Source organism: Dermacentor andersoni, chromosome 2 (assembly GCF_023375885.2).
Source record: "Dermacentor andersoni chromosome 2, qqDerAnde1_hic_scaffold, whole genome shotgun sequence".
NCBI classification, from domain to species: domain Eukaryota; kingdom Metazoa; phylum Arthropoda; class Arachnida; order Ixodida; family Ixodidae; genus Dermacentor; species Dermacentor andersoni.
Window position 1 is genome coordinate 76587193 of NC_092815.1, and position 23636 is coordinate 76610828.

The 23636-nt window shown below is 45.6% G+C and overlaps 1 long non-coding RNA gene across 1 annotated transcript in view; it reads left to right on the plus strand.

Moving 5' to 3' along the window:
• Nucleotides 1–167: 167 nt before the first annotated feature.
• LOC129387689 (uncharacterized) overlaps nucleotides 168–23636 on the plus strand; it is an 85064-nt gene continuing 61595 nt past the window's right edge. The window contains exon 1 of the long non-coding RNA XR_011892525.1: nucleotides 168–377. This is a non-coding gene — a long non-coding RNA (uncharacterized lncRNA). The remainder of the gene's footprint in view (nucleotides 378–23636) is intronic.

Genomic DNA, 23636 nt, shown 5'->3' on the forward strand with positions numbered 1-23636 from the left:
TAGGTGTTTAATGTTAATTAATACGGCACACTTAGTCAAAGTTTTTATTATTAAACGTATACATTTTTTTGGCTTGCATAAAAATAATATAACAAGTTATCTACAACGTGTACGATTTTAGGCGTAACCTTGGTTTCGCCTTTTGCCACCAACAAACCGCGGGACGAGCGAGGCCGCAAAAGAGGGAGGGTCTCTCGGAGCGTGTCTCCATGGCAACGATAGAAAGATGGCAGCTTCTGCTCCGCAACCATTCTTATCTGCTGGTGTCCTCCTCAGGTTGTCGTCCTAGGCGCTAACTCCGAAAAGAGCTCAAACCTGCACCTGCTCAAGCCCGCAACTCGCGCGCCACAGTAACAGCGCCATGCGGGACAAATCGGGTGAGTCCATGCGCTTCTCCACTTTCCGCGCGCCATCGACGGAACGAAATACCTACGCACCGACCGCGCGCGTGCGGCGCTGCGCCTGTTTGTGCCGCGCGGATCGTACGGCTTCGTTTAGGGCGGCGATTCCGAAACATGATCGAGGGAAGCGCTCGTGCGCGCCGGGCCGCGCGAAGTATCTCCGCCCTTCAAGCACTTATTTCTGCACACATGCGCAGTGGTTGAGAACAGGACTGGGATTTTTCACGAAGCTCGACGTAGTTGCTGCACTGGTGTGCAGCTTTCGGGAAGAAGCGCGCACTCCTTTCGGCACCCGGCGTTGGGCGAATGCCGCAGCATTCGTGATGGCCCAGCGAGGGAAGTGGCTTAGGGAGGTGACGCCAGCGTTGTTCTTTTCTCTGATTTTTTTATCGCAGCGGGGAAACGTATCAGCAACACAACTAGCCTCGTGGAGGACGTGGACCTGTATTACGAAATGCATATGTCATCGCTGTTGCACGCCGAATCGATACGGCACTTGTCGTTTTCACCGGCCTGTGCACAGTTGGAGCAAGCACGTCTCCTTGGTGTGGAATCGATATTTGAAACATTCTGGGTTTCTGCGCTGGTTCCATGCAACATTTAAGCGCGACCCGGTGCGTGCCACTTCGGTTTCTCTTTCCAGGGCGATGTGTGCGTTACGCCACGACGAACACGCGGTGAACGCGCGCCGACACGCCCACTTCGTCTACCCGCCTCGTAAGGCGCGTGATGATGCGAACGTAATTTAATTCGTGTTGTGTGGCTTCAAACATTTTCTCGCAAAATTCGTTGTGCGTGTTCTGATATCCACGGTGTGAAAGAGAGGGAGAAAGGATACGAATCTCGACTTTTAGCTTCCGCGAAAGCAGAGTAAAGCACCAACTCTTCCGCAGACACCGTGCAAATTGAATTTTGCGTCTACGTTTAAATATATATATATATATATATATATATATATATATATATATATATATATATATATATATATATATATATATATATATATATATATATATATCGTGAACTCGTGAATTTGTCCAGCTTATGAGCATTTATTTATTTATTTATTTATTTATTTATTTATTTATCACAGCGCCAAAAAGCACTGCGGTTCGGAAAAGGTAGGGGGGGGGGGGGGGGAATGCACATTTACATTTACAATATACGTGTATGGCAGCATGCAGTCGGCTGAAACTCTGAACGATTCCGTTTTACAAGAGTGTCCTCTTTGCACACGTGATTTATACGCTGCGACCTGTAATGTCACCGCAATAATTATATTATTCGATACCGATCTGCGACTGGTAGATTGAGCAGGGTAACTTCAGACAGGTTCCTCGTCTACCACTATTTGATTGGTTCCGATTCCAGTTCCTGTTTCGTTTCTCTCTCGCTACGCGATGTCTTCCCGATCGACACACAGAGGTACTTCGTGTACCTATAGTGTAATTACATTGAAGTATGGCATCTCGGGGTATTGTTAAGTTTTCTATTTAGATGCATATTCGTTCCTCAGCACTGTATCTGCACAAGTGTCCATCATCTCAAGTAGGGTAGGTCACAGTGTCGCGTACCTGCCTCCACGGGAGCACGCCGCTCTATGGTCTGGTGAATATGTTGGCCGCTCTTCTTGCATCAGCGCAAAAGGTGTGCGCGAAAATAAAAAAAAAGGAAAAAACTATGTCATTGACAGGCGTGATTAATACTTACAACATCGCGGTCATGTCCTTGAACCGAGTGACAGTTAACCTCCCTGATTACGCCTTTCATTATTCGCCATGCATATGGCGACTTCGGATGAGCCGAACTCGTTCTTATATCCAAACACTTGGGCCTACCTATACTACGCAAGATTGGCTCTGGGTATACTTTCTTTTTTTTTTCTTTCTTTCTAAATATATCCACGGCTTCAAGTGTCACTCGGAGCTTGAAACACACTGCTGCTCACTATAATGAAGCGTGTTGGTTTCTCCCTTGGTAGCCGTTGCTAGTTCGAGAAAATGCAAAATTATCAGCTTGCTGTTTGCTGGATAGAACAGCGTGTAACGATGAGCAGTCTTTTAATGTCGCACTTCTACTACCCTACCGTGCTTACTCGGATGTAGGCGAAACCATATCCTTGACAGTGCAGACAAGGTATTGGAGGCGTTATAGTATTTGTATGAACCAAAATAACGACAACCTGGATTCTGCGATGTATCCCTATACTGCTGTGGTTAAATACTCGCAGCTAGTGGCATATCAAACGGTATCTTCGGTTCACGTTAAAGAAACATGAAAAACACTGGGTATCAGACATTACCCTAATATCACACTATCCCAGTGTCGCTTATAGCAGAGGTGCAGCGTAATAGGTCGGTGAATCGGTCAACTAGCCAATGAATCAGTCTGGTGCTGTTATGACAACAACCTGAATCCTTTCTTAAGTCCTCTTTGTGGCGGACGCTTAGCCGCAGTGTGCTCAGAGTATAACAGATGACGTCGTCATTTTGCCGTGGAGACCAGTAGGACACTCGATCATATCCTTTGTACTTCGTGACCACAAGACGCTTCTGTACGCCTGCAGGAATTCTACAGACGGCTAGGCCGTTTTTTAAAGGCTGTGTAGGCATAGCTTACTTGCCGCAATGTATTAAACCACAAACGCTGTTATTGCGAACCGTGATAGCTTGGTCGCAGATTTAAGACCACCCTGTAATTTGACCATCTCGGGAAAAAAAATGCCGAACTGTGGGTGTCAAATTCCCCTAACAGGTGAGCTGTGCACGTTATTTGTTGCCCACTTCTTTACTTGAGCAGGAGGCTTTCGTGCCGCGGCTTCAGAACCACGAGCTGTAGGAATCAATCCAATGGTTTCCCGCTTTGCTTGCACCGAACAGCGCCGTGGGAAAAGTACGCGGCACTTGCCCTAAATAGCGACTTCAAATAAGCTAAAAAGTATAACGCGGAACCTTGCGGCTGTCATGATGTCACTGCTGTCGCGATGGCGGAATATCCGCAAAACAAAGTCGAGAGGAGGCCCAGCGTTTATTTTATTTTGGCAGCTGTCCGTGTCCCGGAATGCGTTCGCGTGCTTCAACACGGAACTAAACATCACGCAGGCAACGCGAGTGGCCTGTGGCGGCAGAACGCAACAGGTGCACGCTCTAACACACACACACACATACACACACACACACACACACACACAATTTCATATATATATATATATATATATATATATATATATATATATATATATATATATATATATATATAGAGAGAGAGAGAGAGAGAGAGAGAGAGAGAGAGAGAGAGAGATGGATAACGAAACGCCGGCCGCACGTGGCAGCGTAAATTCTCGCTGTACCTCTTCATTATTTATTCCCTCATCCACTCATGCACAAAGAAAGAGAAAAAAGAAGAATGCTGCTAATAGGTTTCGCTTGCTCTTGCGCTAGCTTACATTTGTAAAGTGGAACTCGACCGACTTTACCAACACGTGCGTTCATACAGCTTGGTTTCATACCCGCAGCTCGAATTTTGATCTCGCCATAGCTTATAAACGTCGTTATACAGTTGAAACTCGATTTAACGAAGTGATGACCACGCTCGAATTATTTCGTTAAATCGGGAAGTTCGGGAAATCGAGGAAGGGGCTTTTTCGGTCCTTCGAAACTGAAAATTGTAACGTAGTGACATACCAAAAGATACCGCGGCATTTTATTTGCCGCTAACCCACGCCTGTGCGTGTAAAAAGTCAGCGAGGGCGGCCCAACCACCGCCGCCCCTAGCGCCATGTGGTGCGTAAGAACGCTAGCGACTGCTGAGTCCGTTGTTCCGTGCACGGGCGCGACGTGCAGCCTCGTCAAAATAAAGCTAGGGCCGTGAGTAAGGTGCCAAGATGTATTAACGCGATAGCTTTAGAGCGCACGCTCGAAGAAAAACCCGTCTGCGTCATAATTAGAAAGAAATCACAGCTTTCTTAACTCATCTATTTCTAGAAAAACTTCGTTAAAGCGGGTTTAATGCAAGCGAGTTTCGTTAATTCGGGCTGGTGACAACATTGAACTTTATGGATACTTGGCGGGAAATGGAAATTTCTTCGTTAGATCGGGAACTTCGTAAAATCGGGTTTTGTTAGATATAGCTTTAACTATAGAACGTATCTTATGTTGCTATTGATACTTTGTTGTTTCAAATTTCAATATACTTTCTGTTAACGTGTTGATGATATTTACTGGCATCCCTTTTCATATGGTGCGGGTACAAATAGTCCTCCAGCCTGACTTGTTATAACCTGGTTTTAATGCATCTCTCGGTATCTGGCCTTTTCCCTGTTTGATCTCGATTTTAACTTTCGTATTTAAAAGCTCTATTGCTCTTTGTACCATTACGTACACCTGCAATGACTCCGGTTCTATCAGGCTCTTTCCAGCTTTTATTTTACCAATACTCTAAGCGTCTCGTACTTATCTCGACTACCGACCATTTAATCCTTCCATCTTCTTTCAATCTCAACGTTTCTGGAAGATGGGCACTCCCTGCAGGTCTCATATATCTTGGCACCCCATTACGGTGTGTCGAGTCGCTCCCGGTGGTTTTTTTTTTTTCGTTTTTTTTTTTATGCACACACATGCCTCACCCTGTGGCGCATATTTTATTTGCTCCGATATGTTTTTGTCTCCGGCGGCTAGCTCAGGTCTCAAATAGGAAGGCACTCAACTTTGCCCTGACTGGACTGCACTGGACGATAAGCCATTTACAGAAGCAAAGGTTTTGGGAGCCTGGTCTCACAACTCATCAGCCCAGAAAGCCATTCGAGCTTTGTCTCATACAGTACCTGAAGGCGACAGACTTGAGTGCCCAACGTTATATAGTGAGCAAAACGAGAACAAGGTGAAAGCGGGAGCCAACGTTTCGACAAGTCCACTTGTCGAAACGTTGGCTCCCGCTTTCACCTTGTTCTCGTTTTGCTCGTCCTCTTGAATTTCCATCTCCCGCCTTCCCCCTATTTCCCCAACTTTAGATAAGCTGCACCTGGCTTAGTGCATGGGAAAGTGCGGTCATGACTCGTGTCTTCTCTTTCACTTTCTTTGACTCCTCCCTCCCCCTCCCTACGTGTAGGTTAACAAACTGGACTCAGTCTGGCTATCTAGATCTATCTATCTATCTATCTATCTATCTATCTATCTATCTATCTATCTATCTATCTATCTATCTATCTATCTATCTATCTATCTATCTCTATCTATCTATCTATCTATCTATCTATCTATCTATCTATCTATCTATCTATCTATCTATCTATCTATCTATCTATCTATCTATCTATCTCACAAATTTTCCCTCCTCAATTCATTCTCGCGGTTTTTTTGTAAATCTCCATGGTCCTTTTTGTTTGCATCCGTTTCATCCTGTTTGCCGTCTCTCTTCATTTTTTCTTTTTCTTTTTTTGCCATCGAATAAACATGCAACCGAATATAAGCACCACTCGTGCGAGGGCGCGTATCAGAAAATATACAAAAAGCTTTAAACTCAGGTGCATGTTATTCTGTGTTGCTGCCGTCGATAATGCGTGCAAAGAAAATCGCTCTTGATCACGCTAGAGGGACCGAACAATCGATTCTGTGACTTTGTTCGAGACTGCAGGAATCAACTTCTTCAAATTTGTTGTGGCGCCTCCTGAGGCCGTGCGGATCTTAATGCGGGCAGCTCGAAAATGTATAACAGTGGCTGCACTCTCGCTTTTTCACGTTTGTGCTCAGATTACTTTTTTCTTCTTCTTATGTAAGCTTCCGTGACTTTGCTCGCACCCTCGTCTCCTTCTCATAGCTCGGGGCACCCGTTCAGGTCTTACCCGTGCCACACGGGCACAGGAAATGGCATTCAGTAGTTAAGGCCTTAAGTTCCTGAAGGACATATTTTTCTTCGGAGTTACCACACGTAAAAATTTAATGACATTTGACCCAATAATATCAATAACAGCGTCTTCTGAAGTGAGCAATTTTAGGGTAATAATGAACAGATGAACGTGCATTTACATGTTTGATCTGCCTTGAAGGCTTGTGAAATGCAGAAATAAGCATACTATGGTGCCGCTAGCTTTAGTTTGTCGCTGTCGTTTACAACGTTGCAACCGACCACGGAGGAAGGAAACTAAGGAGAGGCCCTGACGTCACTCTTTGTGAAGCAAAAGTGAAGCCGGAAATTGGCGTTGCTCATGGCGATGCTCCGCCTTTTGGGCCACCCTCCTCTCTTGTTTACATCTTTCGCGAAACCACGCCGCGCTGCGCGTGGTGTCGCGCGCTCGCGCAACATCTGGCAGAGCACGGTGCAGGTAACACAGCGCAACAGGACACGGTGACTAACGCAAACCCGCCCACTCAGCGCCTTTGCCACGGCCCGAAACCTACCAGAGCAACACGTGTGAGCGCTCAAAACCATAACAACGCCGCCATTGTGGCCCAAAAGGCGTGGCCATACAACAAAAAAAAATAAAAAAGCAGCAAGAAAATGAGAACCTACTACGTCATTTCCGCCACACTTTTCTCCTAGCGCGCGGAGGGGGTAGGGCCTCTCCTTAGTTTCCTTCCTCCGTGCAACCGACGAAGCACGATGGCGATGAAATCGCCCTTGTTGTACACTTGTTGCCAGTATTTAACACGACTCCACTTGCAGCAGCATCTCTTCTAACGTTTCTTTTTTTTTTTTTTTTTGCATTATATAAACATGATGCGCTTGTTTATGTGTGCTGTATGGCTTAAACACCTTAAAATTTTGTTTCCGACTAAATAGGATGTCGTTTCAAATAATTTAAGTAAACCGCAGTGAGCAAGCTATGGCGTCGAGAGTACGCATTTCTCAGTCGAATGAGCTTTGGCGAACTACTTTGCTTTCGAATGGAAGGCTATTTGATTTGCCCGTGTGGCACCACGCAGATGACTCTAAATCCTAAAGCATTAAGAAGGCACACTCTTTCCTTTTAATCATTCTGTCTCTGTCTCTATTCATCCGCAGTCTTTTGTAATGAAGCGCGCTGACTATACATCAGGGAGCTAGCCACATTGTTTGGCTACCTTGCGCCAAAGTGTCTGCTTTTATGGCTTCTATGCTGTCGTAAAAATGATTGCCTTTCCTGCTTTTCTGTCCTGTTTGGCTACTTATTTACGCTGTGGTTTTATGATGCTGAAGCGGTCGAAATTTATGCCGTAATTTATCCATTCATCCCTGGTGCTATAGCTGTATAGGCCGATGCCAGTGGAAATAGCTGCGTATCGCCAGTGTAGCATCGTAAGGCTGCCGGTAATCTTGCGTCCTGCACGAACGTCCGTGTTTCGCACTAGGTGTATCTATATAGTATATGCCTATATACGCTACGTATGTACGTATCAGCCTATATAGTACCGTGCGCAGAGCGCGAATATAGTGATTAAAGTGCTATATAGGAAATTGGCAACGCGTGTTTTATTCACGTGTGCGCAACAAGCTCGAAGAACACTATTATGGCGGCACCAGCGGAGGCGTGCATGAGCCATGTGAGAGGCACTCTTTCCGAGCAGTTCTAAATATATACACCTGTTCCCGCATATGGGAAAGTGTCATAGGAGCGAGGCATTTGAGAATAAAAGAGAACCATAAGGATGACAGGCGTTCTGGATGAACAGGCAAAATGGAACAATAGACACAGATGCCGAGAAAATAAGGATCGCGTGGAAGCGACACGACGGTGGCACGTTGCGACGCAGGCGCGCTCTGTGATGGGCTCATGCACAGTGCGCCAACTCCGCGACCAAAACATTGCGAAATTCCTTCGCCCGTCATTCAGCAGGACACCACTGCCGCCATGCACGCCAGTTGCAGCTGTGCGTGAGTGACACCTCGCGTGTATAGCTTTCGCGAGTCCTTCAAGAAAGACAAGAAGCAACGAGTCGCGGGCAAACGTGACAGCGGCACCTGTACAAACACGAGCACCGACGACTGCGTGCTCTTAGTCGTGCCATCGCCCGTGGCTTGGTGCTTCTGTGTTCTCGAGTTGTCCTAATGTATACGGGATCGATAGCTCGCTTTTCTTTCTTCTTTTTCTCCGCTCCTTCTTTACCTTGCAGCGAATGCGGGCAATAAGTTCACTTATATATATATGTATAGCTCGAAACGAGCTTGTATGTAACAATGTATGTATGTAACAATGTATGTAAGAGAGAGAGTGAAACAGAGAATAAAATTATTAAAAAGCGATGGCGACTTGGCCTGCTTAGCGATTAAGTAGGTAAGTGGGCTACGTACAGTGCGGTTCACAGTTAAAGGGAACACTCGAATGCGTGGCTCTTATTTCGCTGGCGCTGGCCAGCTGAAGCTGCGTGATCAGCGCACATCAGAGGTGTGTATAAAGGTACCAGCGCCATCGACCACAAGTTGCCTGCTGCAAATGATCTTTTTGTCTGTTAAAATTCAGCCTTCGCACGTGGCCACGTACTTCCTCTACTGACCGTTTTCGCGGAGCAGTTTGATTTAGAGTAACAGAATTTAACACTGTTTTGGTTTCTAATGCATTTGTTACTGTAGCCAATATCCCAACCAGGGTTACAACGGAAAGTGAATCTATTCTAGACTTACTAATTACGAACTCTTCATTACACAATGCACATGCAGGCTTGTTATCATGCGCGATCAGTGATCCCCTTTTCCTTTGTTTGAATATGTCAGGACAAATAAAGCACCGAAAGGAAAAAAGTAACGTATCAGTGTATAACTGAAACAACGCTGCATTCTTTTTACGGGTCATTGACACAAGCTACATGGAATAAGATTAATACAATTGACGCTAATGAGGCTTATAATGAGTTCGTGGAAGTCTTTAAGCAGTTATACCATTCTCATATGAAATGAAGAGTGCGAGAATCAAAGTGTGAAGCACCCAAACCTTGGGTAACACCTGATTTACGGCAGGAAATCAAGACGAAGGATAAATCTCGCAGATGCTTTTAATAACCTTTGTACCAGTCTTGCCCCCACCTGCACGTGACCTGATCCAAGCGAATATAATAATAACGACAATAAAAAAAGAACAATGGTTTCCCAACCGGTTACGAATGATGAAGTTATATCTGTCATTAAAAACCTTAATAATAGCTGCTGCTGTGACATAGATTGCATTAAAGTAAGGCCCGTGAAGTATGTTGTGGAAATCATAGCGCCTGTTCTCACAAATATATTTAACCTATGCGTAACTGCTGGTACATTTCCTCAGAAGATGCAGACAGAAGTAACGGTCCTGTACAGGAAGGGAGACCGCAATGATTTAGGAAATTATATGCCAGTGTCTATAATCCCCATTTTCTCTAAAGCATTAAAAAAAATTCTGTACATAAGGTTGTCTAATTTCTCGGTTAAACATAACCTTATTTCGCCGAGTCAGTTTGGTTCTTGTAAAAATAAATCTACCGATTCAGCGCTCCTTGAACAGGAGTACATTCTAACACACTTTGAAAAAACAAAAGCTTTTATTATTGGAATTTTTTGTAGACTTTTCGAAGGCTTTCGATTTAGTGAACCACGACGTGCTTATAATGAAACTAGAGCGTTATGGTGTTCGTGGACAGGCACAGATGCTTTTCAAATGATATTTGTCTCATAGAAAACAGGTTGTTTATTTGGATGACGCGCTCTCTGAACTGAAACTTCTGCCTTGCGGCGTTCCACAGGGCAGTATATTAGGGCTTTTACTCTTTAATTTATACTTAAAAGATATTTCAAACATCAACCCTACCGCCAAATTTGTCACATATGTTGATGATACCAGCATCCTTATTTTTTCTGCAAATGACATCAATCACCTCTTTCATGTGTGCAATGACACAATGAAGGTATTGCAAAAGTGGTCGCAATCTAATTCCGTGCGCATAAATGACACGAAAACAAAAGCCGCCATATTTCGTCCTAAAAACAAACCTCTTCCTTATAGCTTGGATATTGTATTAAACTCAAGACACATTGATATTGTTGACCAGTTTAAGTGCCTGGGCATAGTATTTTTTCGCCCATATGCCATAGGAGCCCCGTGTATGTCATATTACATCAATGTTGGCACCGATAACAGGAGCTGTTGATTGTCTAAAATATATCCTTTCAAAGCCTCTAAAGCTAGTGCTATTTAATTCCCTCTTCTATTCCCACTTAAATTATTGTCACTTAGCATGGAGGCACAGCAACACTTACTTGCCTTCAGCCTATATATATATATATATATATATATATATATATATATATATATATATATATATATATATATATATATATATATATATATATATATATATATATATATATATATATATATATATATATATATATATATATATATATATATATATATAAACGACAAGAAAGGGGGTTAACCGAGGAGCCCGATTTTTATTCGTCATATCATAAGAAGCCAACAAACACTCACACCAAGGACAACATAGGGGAAATTACTTGTGCTTAATAAATGAAATGAAGAAATTTATTAAGCATTATTTATTATTTATTTATATATATATATATATATATATATATATATATATATATATATATATATATATATATATATATATATATATATATACGTTACAGAAAAAAGTTCCTGCGCCACATATTCAATGAAACCTGGTGGGCGCCAAGCGCTAATCTCTTATCTCTTTCTTAGGAGCCGTGTAATAAAAATACAAAACTTGTACAGATACCGTTTGACTGTACGGTTTAAACTTGAAAATCGTAGAAATGTAAGCTACCTGCCTAATCTTGGACAGTTTCATCCTCGGGAATCAGTTCACTCAACAAGAAATGCCGAAGCCTGTACTGTGTACCTACACCTCGTTTGAATTTAGGTAGGGAGCGTTTGAATTATATTCTTCCTGCTCTATTAAACAGATGCGAGCGTAATAAGTTTGACTCCTTTGGTTCATCAAACAGTCATCTACGTTCCTTTTATGTTGCCGACTGCGAACACCCTGTTGTTATGCCTACGGAGCTTGCATAACGTTTGATTGTTTTGTTACGCTTGTTTAAAATTGCTATACAACTTGAATAATATTTGACTTCTATGTACGTGTGTCATATTGAACTTGTATAATGTTTGATTGTTATGTACCTGCGCCGCTTACCTGCTGCCAAGCTAGAAGGGGCTGTGGCTTTGTCAAGCCGTGTATATTACGGCCTTTTCCGTAGCTCCTCTGTGTGTCTTTTTTTGGCAAGGCAGAAATAATTTCAATTTGAATTTTAGATGGCGCTTTCGGCAGCGCGTCGCACGTTGCCTCGTCGAAAGCGCACGAATGCGAAACCATTACCGCTGCTGCCCTGGTTCTGTGCGATCAGCTGTGCGAACCGTGTGCAGTAGTTGGCTGCAAAAAATAGCAACTGGCATATTAGGAAATGGAAGGAATCTGTGTTACCAAGTTCACGGACCGCTGCTACATAAGGACTAGCTCTGTTGCCGGCCTTTAGCGGTGCACGCTTTTCATCGAAGATTAACAAAAAAAATCACTCATCCGCCAGCGTTGTATTGCTTCCAAAAAAAGGACTTCAACCCCAAAATGTCGGCAAGAGTGAGTACCGGTTGTTAAACAATAAAAAAAGGGAGTAGCACAGCTTCCTAGCATTGTAAGTTTTGCGGACGTTAACTATACATACATCAACCACAACCCGAACTCGAACTTACGTACACTCTATCGCCAATGTACCAAGAATAAGTGAATGGACGCACACTTCAATTGGTGCGCCGAAGCATTGGTGACGGCGACTACACCGACAGCACACGAATGCAGGCTGAATGTTTCGCGACGATCCACAGGAGTAAGTGTGTTACTAGCGATGATACGTCATTGGTACGAGCTATTACAAAGTACAGAACAGCTACGTTCCAAGCCTTGTGCGCAGCAAGAACAAACCTATCGCAACTGAGTACACCTGCGAGCGATTAGGCTGAAAGTAATCACTTAGTGATCTCACCGAGGAACCTTCTACCGAGTCAGAAACGTCATAAGCCGCAGCTTCAAAGTATTTGACAAATAAAGAGCGAAGAGCAAAACACACTAGTCCTGATTCTATACATAGGCGGATTTTTTTTTTTTTTTTTTTTAGCGCCGCTATTAGGTACATTGTTTGCGCACTTTGGACAAAGCATAATAAGGTCCGAAAGCGTTTTTACCTGTCCTCTGAGGCTATGGTCAAAGCTTCGTTTCGTCCACCCAGTCTCCGTGTACAATATCCCCATGAAACAGAGGTTTGCTGAGCCGCACCGGGCGTCATGTACATCCATTGTAAACACGGAGGCAACGGGTAGCTGAGGCAAGCAATGGGCGCGCCACCACGTGATCAAATATGGCAGCGCCCATGACATCGCCGCCCAAAATAGTCTATATGAACGGTATTTCTTTCTGGCCTTTTCCAGCCTGTCATACCGTGATTTAGGATGTCTGACAGTGGGACCTGGGCGAAACGAGGAGAGGCAGAGGGAAAAGAAAGGGCATCAGCTGGTGTACCTAAAATGAGGTTTATAACGCTGCAACCGATTGCTCTCTTTTCATACGCGGTATCTGCTTGACGTGATGAAATGTGGAAATTTGCATCCATAAGGTAATGTCGGCTGACGCAAGCAAGACATGCGTAATTGGAGATCACAGGAAGAGACCTTCGTCCTGAAGTGAACATTAAAAAATCGCAGTTTCGCCCGAAATCCGAAGCATTGATTTCTATAGCAAATTATTAAACAGGTATACGCAGTAAAGATAGTAGTTTTTTTTTTCAGCTGTAAAAACTGTTGTAAACATTCGCTCACTAACTAAATTAACATGCATAATGCCGCGCACGCACAGGCAAAAAAAAGGACACATCTCACTCGATCACCGCGGACAATCGTTATCAGAGCGCTGGCGTGACGAAGAGCGGCAGCAGCGGTGAGCGAGTTAGCCTTCATGCTGCCTCTCGCTTCAAAATAACCGAAGATTACCTCCAAGGTAGGACGCGCGCGCGGCCGTGCCATGCGCCTCCCTTGCACGCGCGAGAAGACGCCGCCACGCCGAGCCACCATCCTTCTCGGCTCTCCCCCGCATGCTTTTCATCGCACTTAAACCATACGGCGCGCGACCGCGACGTTATTTAACTTTGACTTTATGCGAAACCTCACGGCGATGCCGACGGCGAAAATTCGCCTGTAGTGATGATGATGATGATGATGTCCTTGAGTTTGGCGCTTACCCACTCGCGGGGATTGGCCAAGAGTCGGGCAGACTTTGCTTGTGTCCATGTAATTGCTATCAATAAAAGAATGACGATGCTGACTATAATGATGATGATGATGTCCTTTTTAATGTGCTGTCTATGAGAATTACGGACAAGCACATGAGCGAATACTTCCACAGATCGTAAAAAAAACATCGGTACTACCGGAACGGGCAGCACACATTGCTCCAAAACTCTGCGGTGCGCACCGTGGCAAGCAATGGGATTTTCTGCAAGAGAGAGAGAGAGAGAGAAGGAGAGAAGCAACATTTAAACTGGCGTGCCTTGCCACGATGGGCTGGATCGACGATTTCAATGCGGCCAACCTCTGGAGCCAGTTTTCTCCTGTATTGGATAAGGAAATTCTCCAGATTTCACTAGGATTTTGTAATAAACGCTTGTGCAGTTTGTCAGTCTGGTTTTTGTAAAGATATACTTTTTTGTTATGCTACTAGGCTTAAAATTTGTAGTTTGAACGAGTTTCCAAGCTCGTTTTATAAATTTGAATAAGGATATTGCTGCACTCAAGGATCAATCATGTTGCAGTGCAAGCCGTGCTAACCAGAGTTCTTGCTAACCACACAGCTGTAGTAGGCACGTTTATGCTCGCTCCACGTTGAAAGTAAATTTGAAAAGCAAAGTGCCCAGATTGATACAGAATCGTATTTGAATTGTAAGGAAGCTGGCACCGGACTACGCTGAATTACAGAGCGTATCAATGTCAAAACAGTGTGGCCCTTCACGACACCAATATAAAGTATATGCAATAAGCTTTTCTTACATGCTGTGATGTAACGACATACCAGCACCACGTTTGCGCGCTTAAAAGTCATTTGCAGCGAAGCGCACAAATACGCGTCCAAACTGAGCCAAACACTTGACCACTGAAATTCTACAATGTGAGTCTGCTGATCTGCCTACGGACGGTAAATTTTAGTGCATAGTTGGCTACGCAGTGCCCCGACCTAGTCGTGATCAGCGCTAGGTATATATGTGTCCATACCGAGATTTGCAGATGTTGCTTTGTTTGGCATTGCAGCAAATGTTTGTTTTGCCGGTTACTGATAAATATTTTATTTAAAGGAGGACATCCATACTTTCTAGTTTACTTGACAAGAAGCGTTCACTGAACCGCAGTAGGACCGCAAGTCATACTTCGCATGCCTGTGCAAAAGTAATTTGGGCTGATTGAAATCAAAACACGCCGTCACGTGAGCAGTTACACGTATCAGTTATTGCGGCGTCGTAGCAGTGGTTTCTCAAGTTTTAGTTTTTCTGCCCTCCACGTCGTATAGCACAAGTTTTCCCTAATCTAGGAACACTTGCCTAGGGTTGGTAGCACTGGGCGATTTACAGGAGTGCACTAAACGCTCAGGAAGGCCACGCGAGTCGCTTGCACGCCGTGGTCGCATGTTTGAGGCAGCTGGCCCACTTAGGGGAAGTCTGTGTCTATTCGTTCACTACAAAAATGAATCCGAACTAATCATTAAACCCTTTAGCGGGTTATCAACTACGGACCTTGCTCTGTCTCTGCTTCACCGTGACTATTGCAGCCCGCGACGACTGAGCACACCACGTGTATATGTAATGTCGCGTGCTCCTGCCCGATTTACTGAGGATACGAACTGCAGCGCGAAAAGCTGCAAGTTCCGCAGCCGTCGATGTTGTTGGGTCGCACGTCTTGAAACTGATGAACAACTTCGAATACCGTCAGTATTCAGCAACTCGAAGGCAGCACAGCGGTCTTTGCTATCACCTATACGGCCCGGACCACACGAACAACTGGTATTCGATTAGAGAACTAATACCTTGGCCGAGAAAGGACACCACGTGACACTTTAGTGGCTTCAGGCTTCCAAGTGGCTGGGGCGCCATAGGTTCTTCACAAGCACGTTTTGTCATCCGGACATGACATTTACGAGCGAACTCCATTTCCACTGCTTTGCTTCACTGCGACCACAAGCGAGTGTTTCCGTGGACAAATCCTCTTAGTAATTCCCCTCGTGTGTACGTCGCTGTGTTCCGGCGCTGAAAAGATCAGTCTTGGGCTGTAATTCGGTCCGGCTTCTTGCACAATGCTCGGATTACCGTCTTACTGGCGGACAGCGAACTCTTGGACCCGTGTAGTAATTGAACGACCACGTAGGTGTTGCGATTATTCTGTGTCGCGTGAGGAGCGGAAGGGACAGTTTAAGATGTGCAAAGTACTAAGTGCTTTGAATTTTCACGGAGCCATTGTTCGCCTTTTTTTACTTTTGTTTTGTCGCGTATGCGTTCGATAGAGGCTGCCGACACAGGCTGCCGCTACATATGAACTATGCCTTTGAGTCTTGCTCTGGAGCGCTGCGCTGTCAGCAGGGATTCCATGCAGTGTGCCCTGTGCGTGCGCTTGTGCGCTGTTAGGTGCTTTCGGGCACCGGGGTGTCAATGATTAAACAAATTTTATTGCACGAGTGCGGTGAGTAACTGTGGCTCCCAAGTGGGGCTCTAGTCTATTGGGCCCCATAGGTGGCAGCCGCTTACGTACCACCTATGCACGGTAAACTCCCTAGATAAGAATAGCGTGTTCTTTTTTTTACTAGGGGACCTCCTTATTGTCATATTCACTTTATCCCTCTCTTTCACGCGCAAGCGTACATGCCTCGTTTCTCAAGTAGGCAAGCGTCAGGGGAGGAGGGCGCCTGGAGGCAGAGAAGAGGAGCGCGCGCCGGGGAAAGTACGGAGGAGCGCTGGCGGAGGGGGAGGAGGAAGGAGATGGAGCGTCGCGGAGGAGGAGGGTAGGCGGAGGCGCGCTGGGTTCACCTACTCTGGTAGTTGCTACGGGTTCTGTGTACGCTGTGGATGTACCGGGTTGGTCTGGCGACTTGGGTTGGTAATATCGACGAATGATTATTCGAATGAATGTATTCCGCAAAACGATTAATCTTCATCGATGTCCACCTTTCATTTAATCGACGTAATCGATTAGACCTGTTCGATTTATTGTTTTCGAGATTTTGACAGGAGTAGAGCGAAAGTTTTGAAATCGTACTGGAATGCCGGAACACGAGCAGTGACTGTGCGGCTGTGAGAGCGACTGTCGGACTGTTTTTCCGAGTCCCGAGTGACGCCGAGCCGAGGGCTTCCCCCCTATTCCTCCACACCGCACACGTCACCACGCTGCCCGTAGCCGGAGGCTTGAAATGCCTTCGCAATTCAAGGTATACTATAGTAACCCAAACGTTGATCGTCGTGCCACTCCCAGTCCACTAAAGATGTGGCACAGCATGCGCGCCGGTTTGGAGCAGGTATTTGACGTAACGATGGAGTTCACGTCGATTTTAGCAAATCTATAGCGTCCGAGCATCTATACTCGCACGCTGGTTATGTGGCCATAAAAAGAAGGTGTCGGTTTCACCCGAACATTTCAGCTAATTGAAATTCCTTCGCTCTGTAGAAGAGAGCATGTGGTTTGAACTCCTAAACCGCATGTATCGGAACTGAGTGCTATTCTGTAACATGTATTGTTTATCTTTTCAAAATCAACTAGTGCCAACTATATTTAGTCTTTAACAATTTGAAGATTATGCTTTATGAAACGTTTATACACTTCTGTTTCAAACTTGGTCCCACCTCTCAAACATTAAAGTCGGGTCTTACAAAAGTAAATAACTGCGTTTCAAGCCTTTTTAAACATGCGCGTCAAAAATTTGGATTCTTCAATTAATAGATGGCAATACTTTCATCAAAAGTGATTAATCGATTAAAGGCTAAAATGATGAATGATTATTCGTCAATCGAATAAAAAAATTAATCGACCATCCCTATACTGGCAATCGAGAGGCCAAGCGAGAAGGACGGAGAAGTAACGCAAGCGGCGGCGGCAGGCCGAGCACGAGTCGACCGACGCCGAAGTCGTCGTCACGCGCATTGCACGCGAGCTGAATAGTATACGTACGCTTGTGCGTAAACCGCGTTCACGAAGTGAAACGTCACTATAAGTTTTTGTTCCCCTTACCACAATGCGGAGTAGCAAGCTAAAACACGGTAGTTCAGGCCGACCTCTCAGCTTTCCTCATATTATTTATAATCTCTCTTTCTCGCTCTCTCTCGGGGTGCGATATGTTTGCAGGGCCTGACTCGGGAGAGTGCAGCATATTGTACTTGTCTGTGCGACCAATGCGGCGGGTATCACGCACACCGAAACCGTGAGGAAATTCAGCTACTTCTGCGACATTCAAGCGTTTGCTCCGGACGGTGAATGCCGTTGTCAGTGATGTATTGTCTGTACTAAGATGGCGAGAGTCGCGGAGGACGGGACGAGATCGAGAGATAGGACAGACAGAGAGAGATAGCGAGAGAGAGCGATAGACAGGTGGCACTATATACAGTGTCCCGTCCTTTGCATTCCCTGTTCGCCTATACATGTCGAACGTAAACCTACTCGCCTGGCATCAAATTCTCGTATCGTACCAAGATCTGTGCAGTAGCCCTCGCCGAGAGAGCGAACAGGCGAGACTTTAGAATAAATTTGAAAGATTTCTTTACTTGGCGGAAATATCTAGCTGAGACTTAGCTTAGCGTATAATTTCAGCTCTTGGCATGAGTGCTAGTCGCAGGCTCATTCAGTTCGTATACGCATGTACTATCTCAAGCACATCATAATTCCGCGGTGCTGGATAGGCTGTAGGTAAAAATAAATGGGGGAGGGGGGATCGAAACAATTGTTTTCACATGTATGCACGTACACTCGAAACATTGAAGGCATAGAGCACGTATGATGTGTACATAACAGAGAGAGAGAGAGAATATTTAATGGTAGAAAGATGGAGAGGTCGGCCTGAGGGAAGTGCCTCTAGCCTGCTACTCCACGCTGGGGAAGTAGTTCGGGGTGATGACACAGGTAGAATGTGAAGAGGAAGGAAGGTGGTGGTATGGTGAATATAATGATGAGGGCTCCACAACATACGGTTTCTGCGCAACGCGTACAGGTATGCTTCACAGCACAGCACAGTCGTATTCGCGGGCAGAGGTACAAGTTACTGTAGCGTAGATAGGAGATTTTCTATAGCTTTCATAATTTTTGCCGATGTTAGCGCAACTGGCGTATTTATACCAGACAGTAGCACCTGCAGGGCGTCTATTATTCGTCGCAGCATGGCTTTGATGACGGAGTCAGATGGTGATATCATAGTGCACTGTCCTTGCTCGCGCTGACACTCAAGGCCCATGTACGGGGCGGCAAGTGTGGCCATACATTCGATATCAGGTTTGCGCGGCTGGCTTGAAGTAATGGTTTGGAGAGATCTATCGATGCCGATTCAACTACCTTCTGCTTTACCTGCGGAATTGGAGCCAGGGAGCTCTCGTTTGGACCTACAGCTTGTCCACGCCTACGACGCGTTCGTCTCCTCCAGTGTTGCGCTGATGCTGCCGTCACCTTATAGGACATGTTTGTCTTGCTCATTTGGTTCAGTATTTTTATCTCCTTTTTCTGTTTAGGACAATCCTTGGAATTGGCCTCGTGGGGTTCATCGCAATTCAAGCTCTTCATTTCTTTTACTGTGCATGAAAGATACGTCATGGCTGCCGGCACAGCGGAGGCATGCCGTCTGGCCTGTGCAGACAGCGCTGACATGGCCTAGCTTTAGGCACTTGTGACATATTGCAGTGGTCCGGGCACATAAGGACGCACAGGGTCTCTCACGTAGCCCACCTTGACATGGTCAGGTGGCGTGCGTCCCCCGAAAAGAAGCTTGACGCTCGTCGATCGGCCGAAGCGGTGAAAGTCGATGACCTTCTCTGTTGAAGACAGAAGTCTGTAGCTCTTCGTCGCTGATCACGACATCGGAAATAACACTTGCCCTAGTACGACCACTGTGCACGATGAACGACCGGACTTCTATGTGCCCTAGATATATGCGCACGGTTTTCAATGTTCATAGGGGGGCCTGCGTCGCTACTTCCACTGTGACAACGTTTTTCTTGGTGTTGAAACGCACTTTGTTAATTCCTTTTGGAGCCACATTAACAAGGTAGGTGTTAGGAATCTATCTGTGTAAAGAATTTAAATTCTTAGAGACGTTGAGAGGCACAAACGTAATCCTGTAAGTCGGAGTAGGTGGTCCGTTGGGGCCCGCTCACTCACGTCTTTGGTTGTCTTGCGGTATTTTCTCTTCATTCGCTTGCCCCCCACGACGGCGTAGTCGTCGTCGGAGTCCATTGGCTCGCTGTTCGCACCGCATCCCTGCGGGACGCAGTGCGAAGAGGTGTCCTCGACGGAAGTGATGGCGCACCGTCTGTCATCGCCTCGGACGACATCTCCTCCAAGAAGCACGATTAAGCATCCACTATGACAAAACTATTGCAGCAAGGCCAACAAGATATACGCTTGTCTTGTCTTGTGTCCCAGACAGTGGCGCGTAACCACTATGGGGGATTGGCCAAGAAGCAGGCGGTTTTCCGTAAGGTTAGAAGTATAGAGAAACTAGATTTGAATAGTGGAGCGTGGGTCGATAGAACTGTAATTTAGACTTGCAATGAAAATATTGTTAAGAATTTTGATAAAATAATTTAACGTAAAGAAATTAAATAATAGAAACTATGGATAATTGTACAAATTTCAGCAAGGTACTCTTTTTGTCTCTTTAATAAAATTGTAAACTGCAAGAAAAGCATCCCTGTGGCTGGATCCCAGTGAAGTCGCCCCAAAAGAAAGAATGTTTGTCGAGGTTAGCGATAGGCCAAGTTTGGTAAATGAGTATTCTAATATTTTTCTTTGTCTTAGAAAGCGGCGGCATGAGAGAAAATAATGTTCGATAGTTTCAGGTGCACTGCAAAAAGAACATAGAGGGGACATAGCGAGACCAGACCTGTGTAAGTAAAAATTTGCTTGCCCAGATCACTTCGTCTTCCTCGAACTAACATAACAGTGTAATAGGAGTGATTGTGTGGAAAAAGAATATGTCTTACGGTAAACAGTATAAACCTTGCAACATACCATTGCGGGGGAATACAAGGGAAAGTTCGCGCTCGAAGCCGACATAGAACATCTCAGTTTGGTGGACGTATAGGAATGCGGATGAATGAATACGAGCGCTGTATACGGGCTTACCGCGCTCTATGTAAAGTAGACGTTCCGCGTCCGCTTCCGCCATTGTCGGGAGCATCTCGAGTTAACACGCTCGATGATTTCCCATGCACATGAACTGTCCGCGAAGATTGAAGCAAAGGTAAACGCCGCCACATAACTCAGTTATTTTATGTGGTATATTTTCGCTTCCTCACATGCTCTGTAAAGCTGCAAGCTTCGTGTAAAGAAGAAGAAAAAGAAAGGAACTTGGCTTTTTCAACGAAGCTGTTAAGGGCTACTTTCCCCACTATCGTGTCCGCGTGTATAAAAAAAAACAAAAAAAAAACAGCGTCATCAGCATTAGCTCCAGCGTCGCCGTTTTCTTCAACAGCTGGCTCGTTGGCGCCCCTCAACGCTACCGCGCGAACGCGCTTGTGCCATTGCTTCCGCGTTCGTCGTCATTAATTAATGAATAAACAGAAATACTTGACCAATAATTGAGAAAGGTTTTAATGAACCATCGGGATTTGCCCAGTGATAAACACCGAGCCCGCACGTTTCGGCTTCGCTGGTTAACAACCTGTACGGAGTGCTGCTTTTTCTCGCGTTCTTGCTTTCTTTTATTTTGGGCAATAAAGGGACACTCATAGCAAAGTGTACTCTAACTTAAACGTCAAGCTCTTATGTCTCTGTATGTATAGCACTTTCTGTGCATTTGTTCTGAGTAGTTTTCCCCCTAGTGCAGCATGTATAGAAAATAAGCGAAGTGCTATCAGAGTACGACATCCGCGGCGTTTGTTGCCATAGTCTGTGACGTCACAGAGTGGTGCTTTCATAAGTCAAAAGTGGCGTCGCAACTTATCCTTCACCGTTACGCCGTCTTCTGGCGTCACTCTTTCTCCTTTCGATATATTGGCACATTCGCGCGTTCCTCTTGGAATGCAAGGGCCCCTATGAAACCGTTCTTGCAAATTGAAGTTGTTTGAAGCGAAAGTCAGATGCTTGCAGTCAGCGGCAGGGACTGCATTGTTCGTTCATCTGAATAGTTTGGCAGACTAATGTTCCATCAGTCAGTGCTACACTGCTGTACAAATCTAAAGCGCGACTTATATCATTGTTCTTCAGCGTTCCGTGCACTTAATTCGTTCTTGCGTTCTTACCGCCTGCTTGCAAAGCGAGTGGCGAATTGGTCCGGCCTTCTTTGTCCTTACTGGATGTCTAACTGACCCTGGCCGTGCGTGTCACTGACATTTTTGCCGACGATGTTGCTCCTCTAATTTTTATTGTAGCGTGAAAGGAGGACGGAGCGACCGCAGTCTTGATTAAATGTCATGTGGGGCTGACCTCGAGTGCGACCCGTGTTTATTACGTTGCAGAAGGCACATGTAAAGATGTATTTACAATATTTACAAGAGGGACAACGATAACGAGATGGCTGTCGAGACCGATTCCACCTCTACACGGCGTCTTCCTGACTGGCGCCACTCTTGGTTGCGCCGTAACATAACCCCCGCGTGTAAAGGCGCCGTTTCGGCGTTAACTATAAAGGAAGTGAACTCGCAGCAAAGTAAGGCTTCAGTCGGGACACATGCACAACGTCTGTGGGTACAGGCGAGTCCAGCGGAGCAATCTGATAGTTCACATCGCCGAGCTGACGCAATGTCGTGTAGGGCCCTGTACGCGTAGCGCGGCAGAAGCTTTTCAGACAAGCCGACGCGGCGACATGGTGTCCATGACTGGGATCGATACCCCGCACCTCCACCAATTTGTTACGTTGCAGAAGTCGCATATAATGATGTATTTACAATGTTTACGAGAGACACAACGATGCATAAACGAGATGGCCGTCGAGACCGATTCCACCTACACGTCAAATCGTCATCTTCCTGACTGGCGCCACTCTTGGTTGCGCTGTAACAATTTCAAGAGATTGTTAATGGCACACGTAGTTTGATTAGAAGGTCGCTTGAAAAGCCAGCGGCGCGGTGTCCCTGCCTGAGCCCGGGGATCTTACTACTTTTTATAAACAAATTGTATATGCGTGTGAGCGCGAGCGCGCTAGTGTGGTGCGTGTGCGTGTGTTTAATGTGTTTGATGTGTGTTAGTGTGTGCTGCGTGCGCATGTGTGCTTGCCTGTTTGTTTGTGTATGTGTGTGCTTGTGTGGGTGCGGTTTAAGAGAGAGAGCGGCGATTTTAGTTCACTTATGGGTACTAGTTTTCATGGTTGCTGTGAGCTTAATTGCACGGTTTGTCCTTGCGCAACGTCCTGAAAGTGGCCACGTGCTAACACCGCGTAATCCTCAGTGTGACTGCAGCTTTGCAAAACGTATCGTAACGTGCTCATGACGTCACGTCAAATCACAAACATTGCCTATTAGGCACTGAGTTATTTGTCTCAGATCGGCCTCTCAATTATTTCATTCTTGCTCCGTCTACAAAAAGAAAAAAGAAAGGGAAAAAAAGGAAAGACCTCTGCACATACAAGCGGCCCTTGCGGCTTGATTCATGTACCTTTATCCACTCTGGCAATACACATAGTCCGCACGTTGCAGGTGGTCGGTGCGGTATACGGGAAGGCGATCGGTGGCTCTTGGCCTATAAATATCGGAACAGTCTTGCCAGTTGCAGTGTTATAACTGACGTGCAAAATAAGATGTCTTACATACGAGATCCTGCCGCTCGTTTTCTTGCAGCACGAGCTTTCAGTACCCGCCGCGGTGGCTTAGTGGCTATGGTGTTGCGCTGCTAAGCACGAGGTCGCGGGATCGAATCCCAGCGGCGGCGGCCGCATTTCGTTGGGGGCAGAATGCAACAACGCCCGTGTCCCGTGCATTAGGTGTACGTTAAACAACCCCAGGTAATCAACATTATTCCGGATTCCTCATAATCATATCGTGGTTTTGGCACGCAAAACCCGAGAATTCTCTTAACGAACTTTCAATTAA